This window comes from Bufo gargarizans, unplaced genomic scaffold (assembly GCF_014858855.1).
Source record: "Bufo gargarizans isolate SCDJY-AF-19 unplaced genomic scaffold, ASM1485885v1 original_scaffold_1014_pilon, whole genome shotgun sequence".
Taxonomy (NCBI): domain Eukaryota; kingdom Metazoa; phylum Chordata; class Amphibia; order Anura; family Bufonidae; genus Bufo; species Bufo gargarizans.
This window is the reverse complement of record NW_025334198.1, coordinates 41,805-50,000: the sequence shown is the minus strand read 5'-3', so window position 1 is coordinate 50,000 and position 8,196 is coordinate 41,805.

The following is an 8,196-nucleotide window of genomic DNA, read 5'->3' as shown; positions in this document are numbered from 1 at the left end:
CTTTCCCAGCACTTAATTCAGCGCTGGAGGAGGAGGCAGAAACAGAGGGGGCGTGTCCAGTGGCAATGTACATCGCCATATGCTCCGGCGCGATGACTCCTTTTTTGATAGAGGACCGGAGCGCCGGAGACCTATTTTTCCCTGCAGCCCCGGCCCCTGGATCTTCAATGCGCAGACGCTTTTTGTTTACAGCGCCCGCGCTTTCACTCTCTCCTCTGGGAGCGCATCGAGAGGCGCGACCGGGCACCCCCCTGGCCGCGCCGACAGGACGACGCCCGGATACACCCCCACACACACCCCCAGCCGCGCTTTCGGCCACATTCACCACCATCTCCCCTGATCCCCTCCTCACATTCACAGCCGCAGGAGGGGACTCATGTCTATCACCGCCTTGTGTGGGAGGGTTGGTGACCCCATCACACCGCCCCAGCACCACCCTACACGCCGAGACGGCAGGCAGAGCAGGCGGAGCGGTGGGCGGGGCCACCTTTTTCACGGAAGCTAGCCCCGGCGCCGGACCATTCCCCCCATCCCACTGGGGAGTGGCCATCAGTACCGAAGGCCCCTGATTGAACCAAGGTTTTGCCGCTCTTCTCCTTCTCCATGTCGGCGTTCGGCGCCATCTTGGGACACACGCTGCCTCCTACAGGCACTACACTACGCAGTACTAACCTGCGGAGTACCTGGCACAGACTTTTCAGCCAGTAACAAGCGCTCCGCAGGGACATAAACAAAATATGACTCTACTGCCTGCTCTTTTTTCTTCTTGTTTTTTCTCTCTCTTTGTTCTGTTTCATCCAACAGTTCATCACCGAAGGCAAAACCCTGTAACTGTACAGGGGACTCTAGCCGACGTATCTCCTCCATCAGCCCACCTCCTCTGCTGCCCTCATCCTCGCTAAAGACCTCTGCGGCCGATGATGCGTCACCCTCGGATGAGGGCAATCCTGGCTGCAGCGCCGGGATGCTGCAGTAATCTCCCGGCACGGACCACTGCGAGTCTGCAGGAGGAGCTGGCGCAGGTTCCGGCTGAACCGACTGGGAGCTGACAGACGCGGACGACACCCTGGGCACGTGGACTACCTCATCCTCGCTGTCGCTATCTGCACGCCTTTCTCTCCTTTCCTCCGCCATTTTCAGGAATCTCTCCTCATTTAATAGCTTTTCCTTAAAAGGTCTGCTCCCATTTTAAAGCTTTACCTGTTTTTTTCTCTGCCTCCTTTACCTCTCCTTTGAGCCTCTTTATCTTTGCAGAGATAGGAGGTCTTTGCTTACTGTTTGTAAAGTTCGCCTTTGCCCTAAGCTGTTTAAGCTCCTGGCTAAGGCTCCTGAGGTGCCGTCCCAGCTCCTGGAACTCATCGAGATTGTACGCCACACGGGAGCTGTAGGTTTCAATGGTCTCCTTTTTCCTCCGAGACCCCCAACCTACCTGGGACGTCACCTCCTGTTCCTCTGCGGGAAGGCTTCTTCCTCCATGCGGCCTCAGGTCTTCAGGGGGGACACGGCTGCCACCACCGCGTCCAGATGATGCTACCCCCTCGCCGCCATCACTCCTGGCCGGTCGCTGCGACCCTCTACTCCCCTCCGACCCATGCCGAGGAGCAGAGGCACCCTTGTGGGTTGACATGGCCACAGGACCCTGCCAGCTCCCTAAGGAGAGGCAGGGCCTGGGCTGGGGAGAACGGTGGAAACTCTCGCCACAAGCCTGATTCCGCCCAGGGGATTAAGATGATAGGAAATCACCCTGGGCCTTGCTGCCTCTGGAAGTTCAGGAGCTCCACCCAAGCACGTCCTCCCTCCTTGCTGGTTGGAGCTGGAACTCTTTTTTTATTATAAAAGTACAAATCATAACAATAAATACACATAACAAACAGAAAACTTAAACAAAGACAGCATTCCAGCTGCCCCAGCCACATTCTCAAACACATTTACACCTACAACTATAAACTTACTAATAACACACTATAATGAAATGAAACTTACCTAGCCGGATCAGGTGTAAATCCTAACTCAAAATAAACGGAGAAAAATTAAACTAATAAAATCAAAAACAAAAAGTCAAACTTTAAACCAAAACAAGGCTACTGCGCCATAACATAAAATTGGGCAACCTGCCCATACAAAACAAAAGAAAAACAATATATATTTTTTTAAAATATTATAATAACACTACACACAACTTAGCCTAACCTAAACTGTCCCTAGCCATTCCCTATTCTGATCTAAGACCCTCAGGGCTGACCTCCGCCTCATGTCCTCAGCATGTCCGCATAGTCCGAGGCCACCCACATCCAGCCCTCGCCCGTGTAGTCCTGGACTGAAGGCAGGCCTCCCCACACTTAAAAAGTGCCCTCCCCACTTCCTAACCCACCCAACCTAACTAACTAACCCCCACTTGCCCTATCCTTAACATAACATAATATAATATAATATACGCACAACAATATACCACACACAATAAACTTTAACATAACTCACACATAACCAATCCCGAAGGACCAAGTTAAGCCTTTCAAAAAACCATATGCTATATTTCAAAACAAAAACCTAGGGTGAGAGTATCAGCCCACCGCCAGGAGGAGTACTACTAGACTACGGTACACTAAAAGCAAAGCCTCTCCAGAGGAGAGAGGCCCTACTGGTACCCAGTTTTTCGTACTCCAGAGAACGCACCTTCACCAGGTCCCCCAGAATGTTCCTACATACCTCATCCACTGGGAGGACTTTCTGCCTCGTTGAGACTAAACACCGTGCATTCCACGTGTAAAACCTGACCACTATGCTAACTAAAAAACATGTGCACAGGTCCCTTCTTCCCAGGTCTCTGAGCACTCCATAGGCCCACTCCGCATAGGAGAAGCTGGCAAGCCTAGGCCAGCCAATGGAAGCTCCCACCCGTTTGTACACTGCTGTATTAAAGGGACACTGAAGCAGGAAGTGCTCCATACTTTCCAGTATGGAGCCGCACTCCTCCCGGGGACAACCCCTTTCCTCAGAGTTCCTGTACTTCAGATTGTCCCTTACATACAGCCTCCCATGAAAGCAGCGCCAAGCCAAGTCCCAAAACTTCAAGGGGATCCTTGCAGAATTTAGCAACTGTAACCCCTTGTCTAGATCCCGGCTTGGGCAATCCTTGAGGGCCAGGGGCTTTTGGAAGTGGGACAACAAGACCCTCTCGTCAAGGGACCTCCTCGACAGAGTCCTGATTTCCCCTACCTCCAAACCCCACCGGCGGATTCCCTTCAGAATTGGGGTGACATAAGCCGGGAGATATCCATGAGGCATGCGCAAGTCCTTCACTCGCCCTCCTGTCTCCCATTTCTGGAAGAAAGGCCGAAACCACCCCCGGCAGGAGACTACCCACGGAGAAGCCCTCTCCATCCAGAGGTTTGCCAAATTTGCCTTAACAAATGTGTTTACAAGAAACACCACAGGGTTGACCATAGATAACCCCCCTAGTCTCCTCGTGCGGTAAGTCACCTCCCTCTTGATCAGGTTCAGTCTATTCCCCCATAAGAGTTGGAAGAACAGACTGTAAACCCGAGTCCAGAGAGGCTCTGGCAAGATACACACACTGCCCAAATAGATTAGCAAAGGGAGCAAGAAAGCTTTGATCAGGTGCACCCTTTCCCTGAGGGTCAAAGACCAGCCCTTCCACTGGTCGACCTTCTGAGTGGCGATCTTAAGCCTGTCGTCCCAATTTTGGGTGGGATAATCCCCATGGCCGAAATGGATGCCTAGGACTTTGGCTGACGACTGGGGCCCTGGGAGGGTGTCCGGGAGATCGAAAGCTGGATCACCCCCTCCCAGCCAGAGACTCTCACACTTATCCCGATTGATCATGGACCCGGATGCCTCCGAGTAGCGGTCCACCTCAGACATCACGTATTCCGCCTCCCCTTTCGAGGACACGAAAATGGTGACATCGTCGGCGTACGCTACTGTCCTCAGAGTGGCTTCCGGCGCCGCCGGATCCATCCCGACTCCCGCCAACGGTCCACGATTGACCCGCTTAAGAAAGGGATCAATCGCGAACACGTATAAAAGCGGGCTCAAAGGACAACCCTGGCGAACGCCAGACCCAACCTCAAAAGGGCAGCCAGACCAACCGTTCACAAGCGGGAAACTCTCTGCCCCCGCATACAAGATCTTTAACCAATCGGCGAACCCCCCCGGCAGGCCATACTTCAGAAGGACTGACCAGAGGTACTCGTGGTTCACCCGATCAAACGCCTTTGCTTGATCTAAGGACAGCATGTACCCCTTCCAGTGGCCTGCCCTACTCTGTTCCACTGCCTCTCGGACACCGAGGACAGCACTAAAAGTGCTGCGGCCTGGAACTGAGCAATGCTGAGCCACCGAAAGAAGCTGAGGCGCGAACTTCACCAGCCTGTTAAACAGTATCTTGGCCAGAATCTTTCTGTCCGTATTGAGAAGTGCTATGGGACGCCAGTTCTCAATACGGCTCGGATCTTTACCCTTTGATAGAAGGATCAGTGCTGACCTCCTCATTGACAGAGGCAGAGTGCCCGAGGATAAACACTCATTGAATACCTCAGTCAAGAGGGGACATAAAGAGTCCTTAAAGGTCCTATAAAACTCAGATGTTTAGCCATCCGGGCCTGGCGACTTCTTCAGAGCTAACCCTTCCACCGCCAGGATAACTTCCTCCTTTCTGATCTCTTCTACCAAAACGTCAAAAGAGAGGTGAGCTTCTAAATCAGGGGTGATTTCAGCCAGGAAAGCCGACATCTTGTCCCGATCCAGATCCCTCTTCCCCAAGAGGCGCGAGTAAAAGGATCTGACGACTTCCAGGATCCCTGATCTGGACCTGTTCAGAGACCCCGTACCGTCAACCAGTCCTGTTATTAATTTACTCTTCACTGACATCTTACAGTTTCTGTAGGGGTCGGGCGAGCGGTACCTCCCGAAATCCCTCTCAAAAACTAAAGATGCGTGCCTATCATACTGGCACCTCTTGAGCAAAGATTTCACCCTGGAGATATCCTCGTGGCTACCTCCAGTCGAGACCAGATCTTCGAGTTTCCTCCTCAGACTCTGATACAGGCGGTACCTGTCCAGAGACCTGAGGCTCGAGAGCTGGCGGAAGAACTTTGCAGCCCGATCTTTGAATACCTCCCACAACTCTGACTTAGTGTCACAGAGATCCAGCAAGGCTACCTGATTCTGAAGAAAGTCCTCAAAGGATTGTCTCACCTCTGCTTCCTCCAGGACTCCCGCATTCAGCTTCCAGTAACCTCTTCCCATTTGGGGGGATTCTGAAATATTCAGAGAAAACATAATCAGACAGTGATCAGAAAATTCTACCTCCACAATTCTCAAGGGCGAGAAAGTAGTCTCCTCTTTCAAAAAAAACCTGTCTATTCTAGACCTAATCCTATCTCCTCTATAATAAGTGAAACCCCCGTGGTCTGGGGTGTGCCTAATATGGACATCCACCAGACGAGCCTCACTAGCTATACTATTTAATGCTATGCTGTCATAAGCCAGCCGGTCTCTGGTGCCTCCCCTATCTTGGGACCTCACGATGGTGTTGAAGTCCCCACCAAAGACCACCTGCCGGCTTGTAAAAAGGAAAGGCTTTATCCTCATAAAGAGACATTTCCTGTCCCACTTGGACTGGGGCCCATAGATGTTAATTAGGCGCAGTTCCTGTCCCTTCATGAGGATATCTAAAACCAAACACCTCCCCATTTCCAGCTCAACCACCCGTCGGCATTCTACCTGTACGGTGAAAAGGACCGCCACTCCGCTATACGGCTCAGCCGCAAGAGACCAGAAGGAGGGCCCAGATCTCCACTCCCTCTTTGCCTTGTGCACCTCTGCCAAGTTTGACAGCCTGGTCTCCTGCAAAAATAAAACGTCAGCTTCAACACGGCTGAAAAAATCAAAGGCTGCGTAGCGAGCCGCATCAGATTTTATGCTGGCGACATTAATGGTCGCCAGCGTGAGCCGAGTGGGTACCGCCATACTTGGTGTTTAAGCTGAACGTCCTCCTTCCTTCTTACCCCTCCTACCCCTCCCGGGGCTATCCTCTAAGGCGGCACGTCCTCTTTTGAGGGAGACGGTGGTGTCCATACCTTCTGTCACCACCGCTCCCTCTTGCGTACCGCCCCTGCCTTTCTCGGTTCCGGGAGTCTGATTTGCCTCCTCTTCTGGGGACCTTGCATTCGCACCAGAGAGGGGCTCGGGGCCTCCTGGAAGCCCTCCCGCCTTCGCCCCCGGTACCCCACTTCCTACCTCCTCCCCGGATGAAGAGGAGGCGGAGGTCTCATCCAGAGTGAGATACCGGTTGGAGAGCTCAAGAGGGGAGCCAGTTGCGCCTTCCCTGGCCACTTTGGCCGGGCTCGTTCTTTTTTTGGAGTACCGCTTCCGTCTGTTGGTATTGGACCCAGTCTCACCACCCTCTGATACGCTTTCGTAGTGTGAGGACTGGGTCCCATCGGCTCGGTCTAGTCTCTCGACCTCCGCACTTAGCTCCCTGTCCCCTAGGGTCTCTGAACTGCGGGAGTCAGCCATTTGGGGGGGGGCAGACATTACCCCATTGTGGCGAGGCTCCTTCTGCTCCCTCTCCGCCTGGCGTCTCTCCCTCCGCCTCTGCCGGGACGGACCGCTCTTGGTCATCACTGACCCCTCAACTCGACTGTCTCCGCCAGCACCCGCCTCAGCCGAAGGGACCTCCCGGCCCGCTCCTGCGTGAGCTCGGGCCGCATTAACCTCTGAGAGGGGACAACGACTAAATGGGTGTCCGAGCACACCACACAGGTTGCACCTAATCTCCTTACAAGATGCAGCAAGGTGACCTGTCCCTCCACACATCGCGCACTTCTGCACTTGGCAGCTGGCGCTGAAGTGTGAAGGGCTGCCGCACTTGTGACAGAGCTTAGGCTGCCCCCTGTAGAAGACAAGAATCCTATCCCGGCCGATTAAGGCAGAGGATGGAATGTGGGAAACAGTACTTCCCAGACATTTCAACTTTATATTGAAAGTCCAGGCTCCCGACCAAATGCCAAATTCGTCCAGGTTTTTCGATGGTACACCCTGGACGTCGCCGTACCTGCTGAGCCAGGTCAGAATGTCAACGCAAGAAAGTGATTCGTTACGCGTCAAAACGATCACTTTCTTGACGTTGTTCTGACGGGATATCGCCTGGGCGAAAAATCCCTTCCAATCCGGTGAGTTCTTCGCCAGCTCATACCCGGACCAGAAAAGCTCTAGGCCCTCCGGCCGGGCAAAGCTGACGTCAAACTCCCTGGAACCATAGGGATGTATTAGGGTGAAGATGTCAGCCACCCTGAAACCCATCCCAAGCAGGAGCTCCACCACCCTTTTCCTTGTAGGGCAGGCATCATTGCTTCTCCACTTGAGACAGACTACATTCCGTCTGGTCCCAGGTCCGGTTGTGGGCAGGGACCAGGTGGTCTCGCCCCCCCTTTCCTCTCGGAAAGCCCGCAGGCCGTGCCTGTCTATCCATAAGGATAGGTCAACTTTCTCACCCTCTACTGTCATTGAACTCTCACCCCTTCTGAGAGCCTCCAGGAGCCGCCGCTGCAAGTCACCAACCGCGACTCCCGGGAATGAGGAAGCCAATGAGGACAGCCCCTCCCCCCCACGGCCGCAGCCACACTGGCATAACTTCTGCCAGGTGCTACGGCCGCAGGAGGGGCAACCGAACCGGCACCCCCCACTACACTATTACCAGATGCCGCACCGGATCCCTCCGGAGGGCGGACACCAGGAGCCGCAGCCGCCGCTTTTTCAGCGACGGTCCGCTGACCCCCAGCATCCATCCCACCTTTGGGACCCAACGCGGCACCTCCACCAGCATCACTACCACCACCCTGCTTGCACGCACCCTTTCTCTCAGCTGGGACAGCTGGCGCAGCAAAAACACTTCTTCCATTCTTTACATTTTTCCTTATCTTCTCACTTCCACTGCCACTGGACAAGCCCCCCTCCGCCGCCCTCAGGATCTGGGCATCTGTAATTATACACCTCCCCTCCCCAGCACTTAATTCAGCGCTGGAGGAGGAGGCAGAAACAGAGGGGGCGTGTCCAGTGGCAATTTATACCGCCATATGTTCTGGTGTGATGATTCCTTTCTTTACAGAGGACCGGGGCGCCGCAGACCTATTTTTCCCGGCAGCCCCGGCCCTCGGATCCTCAATGCACGAA